Raw genomic sequence first — 23,486 nt, forward strand, 5'->3', positions numbered from 1 at the left:
TGATACAATTTTATTGTAGCAAGCCAACTTCCAAGATAGTCCCTTCCTCCTGGAATGCTTGTGTAATCTTCCTTTGACTGTTGGCTGGACTTAGTCACTTAATTTTAGCCAATATAATATGGCAAAGATGATATGTCAATCCTCTGATAGGTTATAAAAGACTGTGACTTCTTTTCTTCTAGCATACTCTCCCTTCTTTCTGGCTTTGATGAAGCAATCTGCCATGTTGAAAAGACTACGTGGCAAGGAACTGAGAGTGGGCCATTGACCAGAGAGGAACTAAGCTTCTGAATTCAACAACCCTTGAGTAACTGAACCAGCCAACAACATTGTGTGTGAGTATGAAAGCAGAGTATTTCCCAGTAGAGCCTTCAGTCAAGACTTCAGTGATAGATAGCACATTGAATGTGGTCTTGTGAAATAGAAGGCCCAGCTAAGCTGGGTATGTATTACTGACCCACAGTGACTGAAGGATAACAAATATCTGTTGCTTCTGTTGTTTTTTTGTGGTAAAATATACATAATATTTATCATTTTAACTATTTGTTAATGTACAATTAAATAGCATCATATACGTTCACAATGTTATGTAATTATCATCACTATTTATATCCAAAACTTTTTCATTATCCTCCAAAAGAGTTTCTACTCATTAAACAATAACACCCCTTCTCCCTGAATCCCTAGCTACAATATTCTTCCTTCTGTCTCTATGAATTTGACTATTCTAGATAACTTATATTAGTAGAATTATACAATATTTGTCATTCTGTATCTGACTTATATCACTAATCCCAATGATTACAAGGTCCATGTTGTAGCATACATCAAATTTTCAATCCTTTTTATGGTCGCATAATATTCCAATGAAGCTTATGCTACAGTTTGTTAATCCATTCATCTGAAGATGGACGTGGGTTGTTGCCATATTTTGGCTATGAACATTGGTGCACAAATATCTGTTCAAGTCCCTATTTTCAATTCTTTTGGATATACACCTAAGAATAGAATTGCTGGGTCATATGCTACTTCTATGTTTAATCATGTTAGAAAATGCTGAGATATTTTCCACAGTGGCTGCATAATTTTACATTCTCCACAACAATGCATGAGGGTTCCAGTTTCTCTGTATCTTCACCAACACTTGTTATTTTCTAGGGTATATATTTATTTAGCCATCCTAGTAAACGCAAAATGGTATCTCATTATATCTTTAATTGACATTTCTCTAATAACCACTGATGTTGAACATCGTTTCATGAAGTGTATATTCATCATTTGTATATCTTCTTTGAAGAAATATCTCAAGTCCTTTGTCCATTTTTTATTTGGGTTGTTTAATCTATTGTTGCTATGTTTTAAGTGTTCTTTATAAATTCTGGATATTAATTGCACATTTAATTTAAAAATCTTTTCTGTCATTCATTAGGTTGTCTTTTTGCTTTCTTGATAGTATTCTTTGACGCACAAATGTTCTTAATTTTAACAAACTTCAGTTTAACTATTTTTTTCTTTTGTTGCCTGTGTTTTTGGTGTCATATCCATGAAATGACTGCCAAATCCAGTATCACAGATGTGTTCTCCAATGTTTTCTTCTAAGGGTTTTGTCGTTTTGGTTTTTAAGTTTAGGTTTTTGACTCATCCATTTTTAGTTAATTTTTGTGTATACTATAGGTAAGATCTGACTTTATTTTTGCATGCAGTTGTCTAGTTTTTTCCAGAATCATTTGTTGAAAAGACTGTTCTTTTCCCAATGAATGGTCTTGACACTCTTGCTAAAAATCAATTGACCATTATGAGAGATTTTATTTCTGGGCTCTCTATTCTATTCAGTTGTTTATGTGTCTGTTCTTATGCCAGTGCCATACTTTTTAAAGTACTGTAACTTTATGTTAAGTTTTGAAATTGTGAATTGTGAGTCTTCCAATGTCATTCTTCTCTTTCAAGATTTTTTCAGCTAGTCAGGGCTGTTTGTATTCCATATTCATTTGGAAAGTGGATTTTCCATTATCTTTCAAAAAAAGATGTGAGGATTTTGATAGAAGTTGTGTTAAACTTATGGTATGTTATGAACTTCTTATATGTTATGGCATATAAACTTGTATGTCACTGATATGTTATGATTTGTTATGAAATATTCTATACAGAATCTTTACCTGCATTTTGGCAACCTCCAGAGCTGCTTTCTGAGTCATATGGCTTTGCTTTCTGGAATACAATATCTTCAGTTATTGTCTTAGATTTCTGAAACACAGTAACATTTGAATACGTGTATGTTATTTTATATGTAAATTAGACCCAAAGCCACAATCTGAATAATATTAATGCAGGCAGTCTATTCATTTATAGTGTAGGTGTATTTTCATGACCTCCATAAAAGAATATTTTATGAAATTTTTTAAAACATCATTAAAAAATAAGTTTACAAGCCAATCAACATTTGTGAGGTCATAATCCAGGAATATTTATTAGATTTGTATTAATTATCTTTTTCCATTATAACTAATTCATCCTACTAACAAAGAATTTAAAACTAGCATTAATTGAGAAAACATTATGTTTATCCAATATTATATAGTTTAAAACAAACAATTAAAGGATGTCCTATAATATGAGAGTCTAAGTAAATCTTCAAAAATAATATAACCTCTTCATTTCTGAGTAAAAATTTTTGGGGAAAAATGGCTCCTTATATTTGGGCATTTTTTTCTCATAAAATAAGTTTAGAACTTTCCACATAGCATTAATGATAAATAATATCCATAGAATTTAATTTAAAACACACCATGCTTACAATATATAATAATTATAGATGTTAATAGTGTATATAGTTATGAATATTATGCAAATGTGAGCATGATTAAAATCCTATGGCAAATAGAAAAAGGGCAACAAACTCAAACATTGAAATATATCAAACGTCATTATTTGCTTAAAAGAAATAAAATGTAATTGTACTTTGAAATTGCTGGTGAATACATTTTTTTATCCAATGTATATGGAAACAAAAAAATTGTCGTTGTAGACATCACCTACTTATCTTGTAATACAAAATTGTTTATAAGGGAAATAAATATACTGCTTAGACTTAAGTGAGTATGTAATTGTGGAAGATGATGCATAATGTTTGATGATTGTTATTCTTATAATGAAAGATCTGAGTTATGACTAACAGTGTCCTAGGATTCTTCTGAAAATGGGTTAGTATATGACAATGGATTTTTTTAAGCAATAGTATTTTGGTGATTCTGTAATTTGAATATTTTAAAAAACAACTAGATCATAATACATTGAATATATAGTACCATTTTTTCCCCTGAATTTATTTAGAAAGAGCTTATTTTAAAAGTGTATTTACTGTTATGGCAGTAAATATACTTTTCTAGGATCTGCTCTTGGTAAATTCTAATAGGCATTTTACTAATCGGTTATTGAGCATTTAAATTGATGTTACAAAATATTTTAGTCAATATCTATTACAATGTATGATGCATTTATCTTACTAGTGTATGATAATTAATTTTTATCAACTGATATAGTTGCCTTAGCACAATATATTAAATCATACAAAAAAGCATAAGCTTCCTTTATCTTTCCCATTACCAAATACTAAAAGTGCTTTCCCCCCCAACCTTTATGTCAATCAATCAAAGATCAAGAGAAAAAAAATTATTCCAAAACTTTCTCATCTCATAGGAAATCTAGTTTCTGTGCTTGATTTCATTTTCTTCCCTTACCTATTGCTTTATGTCCTTTAAAGTTTTATTGCTTTAGAGATAAAAATAAACAGGAAAAAATTACAAACACAATATCAAGATAATACACCTACTGGCAACAAGATAAAAAAAAAAATGTTCCTGCTGTCTTGATAATAATTTCTTTATCTAGATTTGCAGAGGTCAGCTTGACATAAGGTAAAGTATTGAAGGGAGTGACAATTTTCCAATAAGTTAAAACTACGTGAATGACTAAAAGTTATATAACTTTCTGTTTCACATATAAGGAGTTTGGAAGTCACCACACAATCCTAACAATAAGTAAAAAAACTGAACAGATTGAAAAAATCAACAACTCCATTGGATGCCTTAGAGAAGGGAGAATATAGGGCAAACCACTACTCTCAAGACTGGAGAGACAGACAGGTAAATACAGGGAGTCAAAGCTTACTGCAGCAGAGACTCAAACAAAGAAATCACCACAGAAACCTGTACTGGGGTACAAAAATATGAACTATAATTGGCAAATTGCTAGAGGCTCAATGTGGACAACTCTGAGAATTAAAAACTCCAAGGAGACCCAGTCATAAGGAAACCCCCATAATATTGTGAGATTTACCCCAAGGTACTCCACTGGGTTTCCACAGTAAATATTGGAGAAAAATTCCCTTGTGCTTCCAGCAGGGGGAGGAGCAAAGGAACCTGTCTGAAATACACCAAAACATTCTGTTGTTTTTAAGAAGGCCTGAACTTAAGAGAAACCAGTTAACCATTGCCTAACCTGTGGAAGAATTATCAGAGCCCACCTCACCTGAAGAGAAGAAAATACCCGACTCCAGACCACTCTAAGGGGGGAGAAAAAAATGGAAAAATACTAGCAAAATTCATTGTCCAGTTGTATAGGCTCACTGGAAAACTGATAATTATAGGACTATAGAATGCTACCCATTCCCTCATGTTTCACCAGATTACTAAGCCCTCTTTATAGCAGTTCAGCTTATTCCAGTACATCATGTATAGCTATAAAGCAAAATTTCAAGTCATACCAAAAGTTAAAAAACAATTTGAAGAGAAAGAGCAAGCATCAGAACCAAACATGTCAGGGAAGCTGAAATTATCAGACCAGGAATTTCAAACTATGATTAATATGTGAAGGGCTTTAATGGAAAAAGCAGACAGCATACAAGTACAGATGGGCAATGTAAATAAACAGATGGAAATTCTAGAAACAACTGAAAAGAAATGTGAGAGATTGAAAAAAAATAAAATAACATGTAACAGATACATGAATATCTTTGGTGGGCTTATTAATACATTGGACATGGCTGAGAAAGGAATCTAGATGATATATGAACAACCTCATCTAAAACTGAAAAGCAATACGTGAAGAAAGGAGAGAAAATGGAATGATATGAAATGCTTAATTAAATCCACAAAAGAGAGTAAAGAGTAGAAGATGGGGACAAAGAATAAAGGCAACAAACAGAAAAGAGAAATTAATGTGATAGATATATGTCAGCTGTATCAATAATTACTTTGAATATCAAGGTCTAAATGCACCAATTGAAACAAAGGAATTGTCAGAGTGGATTAAAAAAAAACACACAAGTATATGTTGTCTAAAAGAAACTCATTTGAAACATAAAGATACATATAGATTAAAAGTAAATGAATGGAGAAAAATATACCTCACTAACACTAACCAAAAGAAAGCCGGAGTAGTCATATTAATTTCAGACAAAGCAGACTTCAGAACAAGGAAAGTTATCAGAGATAAAGAAGAGTGTTATGTAATGGTGAAAGGTCAATTCTCTAAAAAGGCATAACAATCTTACATGTGTATGTGTTTAACAACAGAGCATCAAACTACCTAAGGCAAAAACCAACAGAAATATAAGAAAAAAAAGGTAAACCCATTAATATACTTTAAAACTTTAAGAATCTTCTCTCAAAAATAAACAGTTCCAGCAGGCACAAATTCAGTAAAGACACAGGAACTCAACAACATCATCAATCAACTGTATGTAATTGACATCTATAGACTACTTTATCCAACAATAGCAGAGTTCACATTCTTCTCAGGCTTACATGAAACATTTAACAACATAGACAACATTCTGAGCCATAAAATACATCTTAACAGATTTAAAATAATAGAATTCATACAATGTCTGCTCTCAGGCCACCATGGAATTATACTAGAAATCAATAATGAAAAGATAACTGGACAATCCCAAATAAGTAAAAATTAAACAACACACTGCTATATGACACATGGGTCAAAGAAGAAATTTCAAGGGAGAGTAAAAAGAATACTTTGAACTAAATAAAAATAAAACTCATGAAAATGTGTGGGATGCAACAAAAATAGTGCTTAGAGGGAAATTTATAGCATCAAATGCCTATATTAGAAAAGAAGAAAGATCTAAAATTAATAATCTATGTTTTTACCATAGGAAACTTAAAAGAAGAACAAGTGAAATCCAAAGTAAGCAGAAGAAAAAAAAATAAGAATAGAATATAAATCAATTAAATTGAAAACATTAGAGAAAATCAATAAAACCAAAAGATGGTTCTTTGAAAAAGTCAATAAAATTGATAAGCCAGGCTGCAGAAGAAAAGAGAACAAAAAATTACTAATATCAGAAACGAAAGAGAGGACCTCCCTAAGATCTTAGGGATATTAAAGAATGATAAAGGAATAATATAATTCCATTGACAACTGTATGCCAAATTGGTAACCTAGATCAAATGGATCAATTCCTTGAAAGATAAAATCAGAAAAACTCATGCAAGAAGTAGACTATCTGATTAGCCCTTTATCTATCAAAGAAATCAAATAAATAATTATAACTTTCCAAAACAGAAAACACTACGCCCAGATTGATTCACTGGTGAGTTCTACCAAACATTTAATGAAGAATTATACCAATTCTCTACAATCTCTTTCAGAGAATAGTAACATAGGGAATATTTCCCAACTTATTTTATGAGGCCAGCATGACCCTAATATTAAAACCAGATAAAGGCATTGCATAAAAAGAAAACTGCTGTCCAATATTTCTCATGAACATAGGTATAAAAGTCCTCAACAAAATATTGGTAAATCAAATTCAACAATGCATAAAAAGACTTACAGCACAAGCAAATAGGATTTATTCCAGTTTTGTAAGGTTGGTTCAACAGTCGGAAATCAATTAATATATAACATCAACAAACTGAAAAAGGAAAATCACATAATTGTAACAATTGGTGCAGAAAAAGTATTTGACAAAATCCAACACCTAATATGATAAAAACTCACACTAAAATGGGGAGAGAGGAGAACTTCCTCAACCTGAGGAAGAATAGTTACAAAAAACTGACAGCTAACATCATACTAATGGTGAGAAACTTGAAGCTTTCCCACTAAGATCAGATATATAGCAACGAAGTCCTCTCTTACCACTTCTTTTCAACTTCACGCTGGAATTTCTAGCTAATGGAATAAGGGAAGAAAAGGAAACAACATGTATGTGGATTAAGAAGGAAGAAATAAAACTGTCTTTATTCATGGATGACATGTTTGCCTATATAGAAAAGTCCAAAATAATAAAAAATTTGGGAACTAATAAGTGATTATAGCAAGAATACAGGATACAAGGTTGATATACAAAAGTAAATCACTTTCTTACATACCAGCAATAAACAAGTAAAATTTTAATTACAAGCACAATAAGATTTATATTAGCACTCTCCAAAATAAAATACTTATACATAAATCTAACAAAATATGTAGAAGATCTGTATGAGCAAAACTCAGATGGATGAAATTAAAGAACTAAATAAATGCAAAAATAACTCATGTTTATGAAAGGAAGACTCAATATTGTCAAAATGTCAGTTTTTCCCAAATTGATGTATAGATTCAATGTTTTCTCCATTAAACTCATAGGAATTTATTTTATGGATATCAACAATATGCTTCTGAAATTTATATGGAGCGGCAAAAGACCCGTAATAGATACCACAATATTGAAGGGGAATAAGAAAGTTGAGGACTGGCACTACCCAACTTCAAAACTAAAAGTAAAAGTAATCAAGATAGTGTACTGGTACTGGTAAAAAAGTAAATAAATAGAATAGAACAGAATAGAGATCCAAGAAATAGACCAATATGAATATAGGCAAATTATCTTTGACAAAGGAGCAATGGTAATAAAATGGATCAAAGATAATCTTTTCAACAAATGGTGCTGGAACAACAGAACATCTATATCCAAAAAGAAAAAAAATAATGTAGACAAAGACTTTACACCTATACAAAAATTAATTAAAAATGGATCTGACACCTAAATGTAAAAAACAAAACTAAGAAGATAACACAGAAGAAAATTGAGATGACCTTGAGTATGGCAATGACATTCTAGATAGAGAAACAAAGGTATGATACATGAAAGAAATAGTTGAATAACTGTACTTCATTACAATTAAAAACTTCTGCTATGTGAAAGACAATATTTCAGATGGATACTAGACTTATGGACTTTGTAAGTTAAATAAATGTCTAATCACTATGTTGTACACCTGAAACTAATATAATATTATATATCAACTGTAACTGAAAAATTAAAAAAAGAATGAGGAAAAAAGCCACAGATTTGGAGAAAATAATTGCAAGACACACCTGTAAAGAACTGTTACTCAAATTATGCAAAGAACTCTCAAAACCCAACAGTAAGAAAATCATCTAATTAAAAAACCCAAAGACTGTAATAGACACCTCACCAAAGAAGATAAATAAGCATATGAAAATAACCTCCACATCATATGTCATCAGGGAAATGCAAATTAAAACAACGAGATACTAGCAAACACCTATTATAGTGGCCAAAATCCAAAACACTGACAACCCCAAATAACAGAAGATGTGGAGCAACAGAAACTCTCATTCATTGCTAGTGAAAATGCAAAAAGGCACAGTTACTTTGGAAGACAGTGTGGCAGTTTCTCACAAAACTGAATATATACTTACTCTACAATCCAGCAATCATGTTCCTTGCTATTTACCTGAAAGTGTAGAAAATGTATGTTCAAAAAGAAAAAAGAAGAAAAAAAAAAACTCTGCACATAAAGATTTATAGCAACTTTATTTGTATTTGCCAAACTTGGAAGAAATACAGATGTCCTTAAGTAGGTGAATGGATAAATTGTAGTACATCCAGATAATGGAAATTATTTAGCACTAAAAAGAAATAAGTTGTCCAGCCCTTAAAAGACAGGGAGAAACCTTAAATGCATATTACTACATAAAAGAAGCCAATCTGTAAAGCCTATAATACTGTAAGATTCCACCTATAAGACATTCTGGAAAAGGCAAAACTATGGAGACAGAAAAAAGATTAGTGGTTGCTAGGGATTCAGGGGTAGAGGGAAATTAATAGGCAGGGCACAGGGAATATTTACGGCAGTGAAATTATTATGCATGACACCATGTTGGTAAATACATATCATTATACATTTGTTCAAACATAGAAAATAAACAACACCAATAGTAAATCCTAATGTAAATTACAAACTTTGGGTGATTATGATGTGTTATTACAGGTTCATCAATTGTAACACATACACCACTTTGGTAGGGGTTGCTAACAATAGGAAAGGCTATGCATAGGGGTGTGGGAAGTTTTGCATGGGAAATCTCTGTACCTTCCCCTCAGTTTTGCTGTGAATATTAAATTGCTCTAAAAAAACCAAAGTCTTAATTTTTTAGATTTTATGTTTACATAAAGGAAGAGTGGAAGAAAGGTATTCAAGAATAAGATTCAAGAATATTAAATCCGATATATTTTCTCTTTTGCTCCCAATTATTTCTTTATTTCTCTCTCTAATTGAATGTGTGTAGGATAAGAGTACTTTTGAGTTTTTCAAGAAACAAATGCATATATAATAGAATACTAATTATGAAAGTAACTGTTTTTGACCTGATATAATTACATTGATTCTAGAATCTTATAAGTATAATGCCAATTATTACTTTTAGATGTACTTTTTCATGTTGGTGATGTATCTATTCAGGCCTAATTCTTCATGAAATGTTTAAATGATATTTCAAAGTATTTTCTTCCAAATTTATTTTTCTGGTCGATTTTATTCTCCTCTTTCTTTTTCACACTCAATTATCAAGGCCTAACATTTCTTCCTTAACCTTTTTCACATCTGACTTCCTTTATCTGTCTTCCTAGATCAGGCCTTTATCATCTCTTGACTGTGACATTTTAATGGTTTTCCATATGAAAGATTATTAGAGCCATGAAAATGGGGACTGTGTCTCTCTGTATTCTCCTTTATATTCTAAATCTTAGTACAATGCCTGAGTGCATTAGAGCCATGAAAATGGGGACTGTGAGGAAGCTTTTAAAATATATTGTAAATGAATATGCACTCATTTTCTATTTAATTCTTCCCAATAAGTGCCCAACAAATAATCAGATTAGTCAACTGCTTGCATGACAGCACTGTTCTTCTAAAAAATACATGTAAGAGAAAGTCCAAGATAGTAGATTAGGTAAACGCCATGTCTGTTCTCTCCCAGTATCACATTAAAATCATTACTAAATTATAGAACAATCAACCTCAAGAATAATCTGAAGACTAGCTGAACGAAGCCCCTATAACTAAGGGTATAAAGAGGCCACATTGAGACTGGTAGTAGGAGCGGAGAGGAGTAGGAGCCAGCAAAACAGGCTGGCTCCAAACCCACAAGTAGTGGTTGAGCACCTGGAGGGATACCTTAGTGGCAAAGGACACCTCTGGATAGTGAGGAGTCCCAGCCCCACACTGGGCTCCCCAGGCCTGGGGCCAATGTCAGGAAGAGGAGCCCTCATAACATCTGGCTGTGAAAATCAACGAGGATTCTGTCCATCCCTTCTGGTGAGATGGAAGGTGGCTAGAAACTCAGACATCCTCTTAAAGGACTTGAACACACTCACTTGCTTGTAAGCACTCACCCTGGGCTCCAGCAGAGGGACAGAAAATCAAGAGGTACCAGAGACACAGAGAAAGACTGAGTTGTGTGGCTTCAGGAAGTAGGCTTGGAGGGACAGCTGCCATTACCCCTGTGTGAGCCCGTCTCAAGTGTGGCCTATAGGAGTGTGCCATCTTTTCTGTGTTGAACCCACAGGACCTCACTGATCTGGTAAAATCCACACACGTGCACCACATTGGTGACTCCCTTGGACAACACTCGACCCAATTAGTGTGGCATTGCCGGGGGCACTCAGCTCCTGGGTAGCCATTGTCACCCTGTGAGCTGCAGGAAGCTTCTGTTGCAGTGGATACCCAACAGTGGCCTGGGAAACTTTCGGTGGTGGGAGGTCAACTCTAGCCTCTGCTGCCACCTTTCTTGGGAGGCTCTCAGGGATCTGCTGGCCCAAGGCAGGTGGTAGCTGGCTATAATATTCTCTGGATGTTTCATGGAGTGGCCACAGGCTCAGTACTGGTGCAAGAACTGAATCTGCATTAATGTTGTCAAAACCACTGGCCACACATGATTCCCTGGGACCCTGCCTGCATTGCCAGGGGCATTGTCAAAATGGGGTCAACCAGACCCCATGCACCTAAAGAGACACTTTCAGTGGCTGAGCCTTGCAGGCAGTGAACAGGTGGCAACATGCCTAGGGGACCCTGGGCCTTTTGCTAAGCTGCCCCAAGCCCGATACTGGTAGCAGTCAGCCTCAGTTCACAGTGAGGCCACCACCACATACCTCTAATTCCAACACAGTAGCAACCAGCTGCTTATAGCTTTGTAGCTCCTATCAGGTAGCCCGGGGCCAGTCACAGGTAAGGTTGAAATTGGCCTGCATGGGAGCCCTTCCCAAAAATCACCAGAAATAACACACCCAATGGCCAGCCTCAGAACACAGCAGAGCATTACCCAATTAGCTCCAAAAGTTGCACGCCCAAAGGGTGGTCTCAACAGGCACAAGAGCCCACTAGGGTGAATCACCCTCTGAGGGGTCAGCCCCCAAACAGCAGCTCATACACTGTGGATGCACTGTGGGTGTAGCCAATCTTCAGAGTCAGTCAGCCTGGAAGTCAATCCCACCTACTGATGTACCAAAAGCAATTAAGGCTCAACTACAACAGAAGAATGCACACTCAAGAGACATTCCTGAAACACATGCACAGGTGATCAGGGAGACTGCACCATTGGACCACACAAGACACATGATACATAAGGCCACCTGGCAAAGACTGAGTGACATGGCAGATTTACCAAAGGCATAGAAGCAAACCCACAGAGACAGCCAGAATGAGGAAACAAAGAAATACGGCCCAAATAAAAGAATAGGAGAAAAACTCCAGAAAAAGAACTAAATGAAATGGAGGCAACCAATCTACCAGAGAGAGAGAGAGACTTTAAAGCATTGGTTATAAGAACGCTTAGGGAACTTAATGAGAACTTCAACAAAGAGATAGTAAGCATAAAGAAAGACATAGAAACCATACAAAAGAAACCAGTCAGAAATAAAGAATACAATAACTGAAATGAAGAATATACTAGAAGGAATAAACAGCAGATTACATGAAACAGAAGATCAAATCAGTGATGTAGGAGACAAGGTAGCAAAAAAACACCCAATGGGAACAGCAACAACAACAACAACAACAAAACAAACAACGAAGGTAGTTTAAGGGATTTGACAGGGCAGATAAGCCTTGAAAGAGTTCTTGCTCACTGCGTTTGATCTATTATCCACTGACCAGCAATCATATATATGCTAATTGTAGTTATGTTAATAAGTATGCTAAATCATAGTAATGCTAATTATAATTTGATATTCATATACAAAGGGGAAGGAAAAAGAGCCCAGTGAAACATCAGGACCAAAGATATTTCTTGCTCTTGATGTCAAAAATCTATTTGAAGGTAGTCTACAAACAGAAAAACCTCAACAGGCAGTAACGCTATATTTGCTTATATACTATTCAATTGAAAGTAAGTTCCAGTGAGAAAATTCATGCACCTTGCTTCCTCTATGCATTATTCATTGTAAATCAACAAACATCTGCCCTAGTCCTCCAAATATAGGTTCCAGGGCCCCAGTGGACATAATGGACCAGAATTTAGATATTCAATTTTTCCAATATTTGATGAAATTCAAGATGACAGATGACTGGGCTTTGGGCAATGACATTTTCTTTAAAGTGTGTATTCCGTGTAATGCCATATTGTTATCATTTTTTGCTTCTATGCAAGTCAACTTCTATGTTGTTTGAGACAAAAATAAAATTTAAAATATTTTTGATAGATTAAACCAAGACAATGCAATTTTAATGAAATTGTTTGAGTGCCATTCTACTCATAGAGGCAGAGAATTAGATTTAAATATTCTTTCCAAACATTGAGAAGCTGATCTTATTAACTATAAACTATATTTTTATATAGTAAGTCCTAATAATGGCACTACCATATTGCTCACATGCAATGTTTGTTCATAAGTCACATACAGAATTTAATGCATACATTTTAATAATAAGAACTGTTGTATTGTTAGGAAATTTTTTTATAGAATTTTAATGAACAGATAGCTATTTGATAAGAAGTCAAATAAAAATCAATGGAGTTTCTGCAAGTTAATATAAAACACATAAAGAAAGTGTCAGATAAGAGCTTTTTACTTACCATATTTCATGTTGGTTTTTGTAGGACATGCTAACAGACTCAAGGACTGATTTACATGATGCCAATTCTGTCTTGCTGGAGGTAGGGGGAAGTTGTTCTTTTAGTAGAATAATTGAATTCCTTTTTTCTGAAATCCAAAGAACTATTCAAATTGAGTATATATAAAAAAAGAACATAATCTTGCAATCATTCTAAAAAAGTTAATAATGTGTACGTCATACAAAAAATGAAAACCATAACTTGCACTAATAAATCATATTCCCTATTGACTCCCCAACAATGGGCTGTGCCAAGTTAAGATTAAAAGATCATGTTTCTGACTTACAAAAGGAAAAACATGAAAATGTAAAGGGAAGACTAGGGAGATTTTTTTCTTAATGCTCTTATCCAGCCTAATGAGTTATAGGGAAATTTTATTTATGTATTTCCATCAGACAGGAAATATTTATTGAAAGCATACATATTACAATAAAGTTTTCTTGGTTTTTAAAAAGATTTTTATTAAAAAAATAATCAACATACAATATTATATTAGTATCAGGTGTTCACCATAGTTATTCAACATTTATGTACCTGAAGATATGATCACCATGATAAGTCCAGCAACCATCTGACACTGTACCATGCTATCACAATATTACTGACTATATTCCTTATGCTGGATATTACATCAGGTACACAGCATAGTGGTTAGACATTTATATAATTTAAGAAGTGATCCCCCTAAGTATGGTCTAGTACCCACCTGGCACTATACATAGCTATTACCATATTATTGATATATTCCTTATGCTTTACTTTACATCTCATTGACTATTTTGTAACTTCGAATTTGTATCTCTTAATCCCTTCACCATTTTCACCCTTCCCCCAACCCCTCTCTCATCTATGAACCTGATAGATCTAGTATCCATCTGACACCACACACGTAGTTATTACAATATTATTGACTATATTCCTTATGCTATACCCTAAATCACCATGACTACTGTGTAACAACCACTTCGTACTTCTTAATCTCTTCCCCTTTTGCACCCACCTCCAATGCCCCTCCCATCTACCAACCATCAAAATGTTCTCTGTGTATATGAGTTTGTTTTGGTTTTGTTTGTTTGTTTATTTTGTTCTTTAGATCCACTTATAAGTGAAATACTATGACATTAGTCTTTCACTGTCTGATTTACTACACTAGTAAAACACCCTCCATGTCCATCCGTGTTATCACAGACGGCAAGGTTTCATTCTTTCTAATAGCTGAGCAATATTCCATTGTATATATGGAATATACCACTTCTTCTTTATCCATTCAGGAACACTTAGGTTGCCTTCATAACTTCACTATTGTAAACAATGCTGCAGTGAACGTATGGATGAAAACATTCCCTCGAAACAGTGTTTTTGGGTTTCTTTGGCTAAATACCAAGAAACAGGTTTACTAGATCCTTCTTTGTCTCTTGTTATAGCTTTTGTTTTAAAGTCTACTTTATCTGTTATAAGTATCGCTACCCCAGCTTTTTTTTTTTTATTTTTTTAATTCCATTTCCGTTTTTCATGAAATAACTTTTTCCATCTCTTTACTTTCAGTCTGTGAGTGTCTTTTGATGTGAAGTGAGTCTCTTGTAGGCAGCACATGTGAGTCTTGTTTTCTTATTTATTCAGCCACCCTATATTTTTCAATGGGAACATTTAATCCATTTACATTGAAAGTAATTGTTGATAGATATGTAGTTATTGCCGTTTAATTATTCACATTTATCTTTTTTTTTTAATTGTGTAAGTCCCTCTAAGTTTCCCTCTAATACTGGTTTGGGGGTGATGAACTTCTTTAACTTTTTCTTGTCTGGGATACTCTTTATCTGTCCTTCGATTCTAAATGACAGCTTTGTTGGAGACAGTAGTCTTGGTTGTACGTCCTTGCTTTTCATCACTTTGAATATTTTCTGCCAATTCCTTCTGGGCTGCAAAGTTTCTGTTGAGAAATCAGCTGATAGCCTTCTGGGAACTCCTTGTAGGTAACTGCTTTTCTCTTGCTGCTTTCAAGATTCTTTCTTTGACTTTAATCTTTGGCATTCTAATTATTATATGTCTTTGTGGGGGCTCATTTGGGTTCATCTTGTTTGGGACTCTGTGTTTCCTAGGCTTGAATATCCATTTCCTTCACCAGGTTACAAAAGTTTTCTGTCCTTATTTCTTCAAATAGGTTTCCAATTCCTTGTTCTCTCTCTTCTCCTTCTGGTACCCCTATAATAAGAATGCTGGTATGCTTGATATTGTTCCATAGGTCCCTTAAATTGTCCTCATTTTTTGGATTCGTTTTACTTTTTGCTGTTCTGTTTGGGTGTTTTCTGCTACCTTATCTTCTAAATTGCTGATTTGATCCTCTGCTTCATCTAATCTACCGTTGATTCCTCTAATATATTCTTCATTTCAGTTATTGTAATCTTCATTTCTGACTGGTTCTTTTTTATATTTTCTATCTCCATTTTTATGTTTCCTGCCTCTTTTTTGAAGTTTACTAAGTTCCTTCAGCATCCGTATAACCAGTGTTTTGAACTTTGCATTTAGTAGATTGCTTGTATTCATTGTGTTATGTCCTTTTTTTGGATCTTTGTTTTGTTCTATTTGGAACATGTTTCTTCGTTACCCCATTTTGGTTGCCTCCCTGTGTTTCTTTCTTTCTTTTTTTAAATTAAAGTTTATTGGGGTGACGATAGTTAGTAAAATTACATAGGTTTCAAGTATACAATTCTGTAATACATCATCTATATATCACATTGTATGTTCACCACCCAGAGTCAGTTACCAGAAGGTAAGGAAGAAGGGGGATGGCAGAAGAGGGTAAACAGGGTTAAATATATGGTGATTGATGGAGAATCTCTGTTTGTTTCTGTGTATTAGGTATGTCTCCTGGTCTTAGTAGAGTGGCCTTATGTAGTAGGTGTCCTGTGGTGACTAGTAGTGCAGTCTCCCTGATCACCAGAGCCCGGTGCTCCAGGTGTGTCCCTTGTGTGGTTTGTGTGTCCTCCTGTTATAGTTAAGCCCCAGTTGCTGTTTGCACATCAATGGGAGAGACTGACCCTCACTGTGATTGGTTTTGATGATTGGCCATGTTTACAGTGGAGGAACTGTTGTGAAGGGGCTTACCGTATGGAGCAGAATTTGCTTTATCAGGGTCCTGGTGCCTTCCCAGTGTACCCTTTGGGCATGCCATCCTTGGATGTAGCCGGGTGATTCGCCAGCTCAGTTTGAAATGGCAACTCATCATGCTAGCCCTGGGGCCTCCTGGGAGAGGATCCGCTGCAGGCCAACTTCAGCTGCAGCCTGTGCCCTGCCCAGGGCCACCTGGCCTGAGCCAGAAAGCAATCCACAGATGGCCACCACCTGTGCTGGGCTTGTAGGTACCTTGAGAGGCTAAGCTGTGAACCAAGTTCGGCTGCCACTAGTTCTGGGCTTAAGCCTGCTCAGCCAGAGGTACAGAACATGTCAAAGCCAGATGCTGATTGTTTGGGTTATGTGAACATTTAAGAGACTTTAGGAAAGTCTGCAGCATGAGCCAAGGCAGGTACTTTGTACAAAAAAGCTACTGGAAGTGCCTTGGGTGGGCCCAAAAGTTGGGTGAGGCAGGGTCTTAGAGTCACCAGGGTGGGGAGAATGAAAAGCATTAGCCAGGCTGAGACTCAGACATGGCGGCTGCCTCTGTCTACACTCTCAGAATGGGGAGGGCTCAACAAAGAAACAATGGCTTCTGCTAGCTCTTCCATCTGGAAGAAAGCTACCCCTCCAGCCCTCACTCTGAAGCTAGAAAACTCAGTTCCTCCCTGTATGTCTCTGGCACCTTTCGAGTGGCTGCTCCAGCACTGGAACTGAGTGAGTAAGACCCTCAGTGAGTAAGTGTGTGCATGGGCCCTCCAAAAGGAGTGCCTGAAAGTGTTGCTGCTCTCTGTTCCATTCAACCACAACCTTTGCTGGTTCTGACAACCAGAAATTGTGAGGATTTCTTTCCCACTGGAACCCTGGGAGCCTACTGTGGGATGCCTTGTCCTTGTGGGGTGGACCTCAGCAACTGAGATATCCCTCCCAATTTTTAATGGTCACACATGACCCTAAGACTGACCCTAAGACTGTTTTGTTTAGCCAAAAAAATATTTGAATGTGAATGTCTTGTGGCTGGGCATATATTTTCCAGATCCACAGCTCTTAAATTTCCCAAATATCTTTTGGTATTTAGATTTGTACATGTACGTTACTTGCTGGGCTTGTACGGGCAATAGACTTTGTGACTTCTTAATTAATTATATAAACCAGAGTTTCCTTAGCTAAGCATTTACTGGTCCAGGAGGTAGTCGGTCTCTGAAGTCACACTGCTTGAGTTTAAATCCTGAGTTCAAATCATGATAGACAAATTTACCGTATAGCTATAATAATTTTGTTTGTCAATACTGTGACCTTGGGTAAGTAACTGAATCTTTTTTTTTCAATCTCTTATCAAACAAGTGGGATGATAATGTTACTTACTACAACTGTCACAATGTTATTGATATTTTGCTGCCAAGGAGCTTAACACAGTCCTTGGTCCACAGTAAGTGTTCATTAGACAGCAATTATAATTATTTATTTTTCTATCTTCCCATTTTCAAAGTGGTAAAACTAATCTCTACCCCTTAATCGTTGCAAACACCTTGTGTTCTACCAACACCAGAACACCATTCCTCACACACAAGGATATTTTTCTGCTTATGTTATTCTTGTATCATCATCTGAAATTGCCTTTCCTGCCTTTTCTTTTTGGCTTTCTCTTTACTCTCTAAGTCCCAGATTAAATGTCATCTCTTCTCTGTAGCTTTACCTGAGTCTTCTAGAGAGAATAACTTATCCCATATTCTCATAATATTTTTTGCACATGTCTTATGTCCATTTATCACATTGAAATACAATTAATTATTTATAATAATAAGTGACATTTGTTGAACACTTACAAGGTGCCAAATATTATGCTAAGTACTTTACATGTACTATTTCAATTTAAGTTTCAAAGTAATCCTCAATGACATTTATTTTTGTCCTCATTTCTCAGTTTCATACATTTAATTCAATCACATTTTTATTACATGTGACAGAAAGAAATAAATTTCTCAAGGACATACTCTTTGTAAGTGGCTGACCCGGGATTTAACTTGGGATCATATGACACCAGAGTGCATCTCTTAATCACTATAATATATGATTAGTATGCATCACATTTATCCCAAAACCCCAGAGCAAGGATCATGTCTTATTCACCACGTTTAAACTTCAGCATCTAGATGAGCTTCTGATCAGACTAGGCACTCAAATATGTGGTAGATGTGTGAATCACTTGATTATCTTGTCCTTAGAGAAGTTGAAGAACCAGAAAATTTAATACAAGATTTATCATATGAAGGATGTTCAGCATCCCTGGAAGAAACTTGCTAAAACCCAGCGAGATAGGCGATTATCAAAGAGACCGAAGTTTCAGCTCTGAGTACTCTTTGTCTCTAATAGAAATAACTTGGGATGCCAAAGACAGAATGTCAAGAGAAATAGTCCTGAGGGTATACTATGGTAACTTTCGGGACACATGAAATAAAACCAATTTGACTCATTAGAATGAATAGAGCTTATAAAGGCAATCAACTGCTATAGCAGTTAGCTGTTATTGGAAACGAAGCCATCACAAAATCTTACATCTTAAATCAATAACCATTTGTTTTTTCTCATTTGTCTATAAATTAGCTGAGTGGTTTGGCTGACCTGTATTGGACTCTGATAATCTTGGTTGGGCTAATTCATGCATATGTTAACAGCTGGTGAGTTGGGTAGAGGCTGGTTTAAGATGGCTTTGGCTAAGACAAGGTATGAAGGTGCAAACATCTGCCTTCAAAGAACTTACCAAATAGTAGAATATATACTATGTAAAGAACCAATTCTAGTTCAATACATTATATGATATATGGTTCAAAAGTATACATGATGTTATTGGAATTAGAAACAATATTTTTATTACGATGATTAGAGATGATTTCATGAAAGTCAGATTACTATTGGGGCTTAAAGAAAAGGCGCGAGTCTTGGCAAATGATATTTTAATGGAATGACAATTATAAGTATGTTGAGGTTACATAGTGCAAGATACGTTCAGGTAATGACAAACTGCCCAAAGAGAGCAGAACATAGACAGGTAATGGAGAGAGCTCAGCGGGGAGTAAGTTAGGGATTTATTTTCTGCTGAGTTTATGCTGAGTTATTGTGGATACATTTTATATCCTTTATGTAGTCTCTTCCTCAGGTATTTTATATTTACTTTTGTAGCAAAAAAAAAAAAAGTTAAAGGAAGAAACAATTACTCTTTTGCTAGTAGAGAGACTCCTCATTAGCAGAATCATGCATAATAAATGAGGCCAAATTTCAAAGTAACAGTAAAACTGTGCCTAACCTTTTTAAAGTTCTGGATAAAAATGTCTGAACCAAACAAAGCTAAGACTGCTAAGCACTAACATACATATAAGTGCTCTTTTTTCATGATTTGTCCCTGGTACAAAACATGGGTAATAATATTATAAAAATGCCATGTACTTTCTCCTTTCAGCTTTTCCTTACTGCTGCAAAGTGATTAGTGTTGGCATGTCAGGAACAAGGACTTCTTGCTGATGGAGCAATTAAATGATGTGGAGCCTGTTTCCACTAGCGAAGGTGATAATTGCCTGGAGGAGAGTGACAAAAGCATTAGAACATGTCCATGGAACTCTCTCCAGAATAAAAACATGACAGGCAGGGTGCTTTCACAGACACTAGATTTCTCTTCATTACTGCCCCATCAGACTTCTGAAATTAATCCCTTTCATCAACTATAATGAAATGTAACAACAGAGAATAAAAGTTGTCTGGGAATTTTAATGTAACTGACTCATTGCAGTCTTGCCTTATCTCTTAGTGTTGAAATTAGCCACTTGAGGTACCATTAAATTCAGCTAATATTTGAATATAAATATTTTCATTCCAAAAACTTCCAATAAGAAGGTATGCTCTATATTTATTTTATATTTGATTTATATTTTATGAGGTAGATTCAAACCCACTTCAATGAATGTGACATACTAAAAGACTGTGTGTTATTATATCTAAAATACATATTACTTTTTAATTTTAGGGGGGGTTCACTAATCATAACTTGACCTTAACTTTGTTCTTCATTTAAACAAACTGAGGAAGATTTAACAAAGTCCCTGGCTATACATAACTATTCAAAGCAGAAACATTTAATGTACTCTTTATATTTTCTTCTAAATTTTTTTCAATTTTACTTACAGAAAAGAAAATAAAGATATTCTTCTTATCCCATTTTACATATTAAGGCACCATTATAATATTTACTTTAGCCCAGCTGACAGTATTTTGAGGCCTATAAGCTTTTTCCAATGGTTAGATTATCAATGAGCTTTGTCTGAATGACAATCAGAAATTCTGAATATCGTCAGTAAAACAGTTTTACTATTTCAGCATTTCTTCCCTTCCAGGGACCATTGCCTAAGTACTACAACCTGATTCCCACACTAGACTTTTGTGATTACATTCTTCTAGGCTTTCAACATCTTTAGAAATGTGTATGTTTACATATATATACATTGCTTGAGCTTTTGTCATTGCAAATTTGAATAAATCTAATTACTGATTTCAGTAGCATAAACGGTTGTTAAACAAAAATTATTATCTTGCGTTTCAGGTTTATCATCCTTATGCAACACAGTGCTAATCAGGCATTTCTCCTATATTATACACACATATCTATTTACATAAACATTTCCTAATTATGTGCCAGTGAATAATGAATTCTACATCCTCATGATGTTTAACTAGAGTTTTAAGAACCAAATAAATGCTAAAAAAATTCCCAGTATTTCAAACTATAAATATATTTCTGTTTGTTGCTAGCACTAAAAATTACATTAATGCACTTAACTCATCTGTGTTTGGTTCAAAAAATTTCTGCATGGCAGAAAGATATAATTTGTGTGAATTTTGATAACTTAATGTATTTGTCAAATAGCACTTGCAATCTGTTTGTATTGTGAATATGTTAATCTCATATGATGGAAATGGTCCAGAACCATTCTTTTGTAAAAGAAAAATAACCTAGTTAAAATCATAGACACTAGAACCAGATTTCCTGGGTGTGCTTCCTTGCTCTGCCACTTATTAGTTGTGTGACGTAAGACAAGTTATTTTAACCTCTCTGTCCTTCAACATATACTATTTGTGTAAAAAAATATCTTGTTACGTTGTGAGAATTAAATGAATATGTGTGTATGTATGGTGTGTGTATCTGTGTGTGTTTATAAACAGTGATATCTAGAATATCTAGTTTCTTAAGCCATAGTTTCAATGATTATTATTATTCATGATTGTTTTTCTTTCCTGCTTTAACCCAAAATCAAAGACCAATCAGAAGTACTACTAATTCCACAAAGAGCCCACTTTAGAGCTCTGGGGAGAAATCTCTGAAAATTTTAAACTTTGACATAATTATTTGAACAAAAAAATTGTTCTATCTAGATGTGAATTAATGATTGTTGGATCGTTGATAAAAATAATTTTCTTTGGGGCTTGGAGTCCAGGGTTGGGTACTAAGAGAGCAGTGTACTGAGAGGTCTTTCAACCAAGGCAATGGGAAGCAACTCTTACTCAAACCTTAGAGGTATGCATTATGTCTTCTGAGACTTACATGAAGAGAATAAGGCTTATATATATATATATATATATATATATATATATATATATATATATATATATGTTTTTCATGACAATACATTGCATTTCCTTTTCTGCAATAAGAATCACAAAATTAAAACTTAAACTCTTGGCTATAGTGTTATTTTCCATTTCCAAAGATGCTGTCATTTCTAATGTACCTCTGCTCAGCTCTGCATCTCTTTTCCACAACAATATTTGAAAGTTTCTCTACTCTTCTCAAAACACTGAATCACCTTCTTCTCACTCAGACTCCATGGTTGGCCTTATAATCTACCTCACAAGGAAATGGAAAGGTAACAAATAATCCTTATCTTAGCTTTCCAACACCAAATCCTACCCAAACCCTCTTTTATAGATAGAAATGTAACTTCTCTTTCCTGGAACATAGACATGTGTTCTAGATTGATTTCTATTCATTTACCACTTAAGCCTGTTTAAAAATTAAGCAAAACAAAATTACAACACAACGAAAAAAATTAATACCCTCAAACTACTACTTGATCCCACTCTCCTTCCATCATTTGTTTTTTCTTGCATAATAAACTACTCAGAAACTACTTAGTGGCCTAAAGGGGTAAACACTTATTATTTTCATAATTCTATATGTGGGCTGGGTAGCTTTTCTTATCTGGGTTGGCTTCTCTGTGGCTGGATGATCTAGGATGACCTCACCCAAATGTCTGAAAGCTTGCATCCTGATTGGTCTGATGGTTGAGTAGCTCAGTTGACATGGCTTATATATGTTCTCTCATCTTCCATTAGCTTTGCAGGACTCTTATAAACTATTCATAGAACTATCTTGGGGCCTTGATTTCTGCCCTCTCCAAGAGATATTTGATAGGAAGTACTGTATCATTTTGTGGTTATGTCAGAGTCATAATGCAATACTGGTATTTGCACAAATAAAATTTAAACACTCGTGCATGATTTTACACCAGATCTCACTCTCAAGAAAGACATATGACAAACCAAAAGTTAAACTTCACAAAAAAAAGTTAGACAGGGTAGAGAATTGAACCTAACATTGAGCCACAGGATAGCTACTACTGAACATTCCAAGACCTAGAAATATTTATGACTGATTAACATTTTTACAACTTAAGATAAACTCTTTATGGTAGAAAAATTAATGCCAGTTATAGAATACCTTAAGAAAGACTTTGCTTTAATTTCTGAAACAAATAAAAGCATTAATAATATCTGAGGTATAGTAATCCCAAATGTACACATAATGCCTAAATCATACAGTCCGATCACAAGCATAATTTAGGAAGTTCAGTTAAATGCAACTAATGCTTTGGGAGATACAGGTCAATTAATTTTTCTCAAATAGA

This window comes from Rhinolophus sinicus, linkage group LG02, assembly GCF_036562045.2.
Source record: "Rhinolophus sinicus isolate RSC01 linkage group LG02, ASM3656204v1, whole genome shotgun sequence".
In the NCBI taxonomy this organism is placed as follows: domain Eukaryota; kingdom Metazoa; phylum Chordata; class Mammalia; order Chiroptera; family Rhinolophidae; genus Rhinolophus; species Rhinolophus sinicus.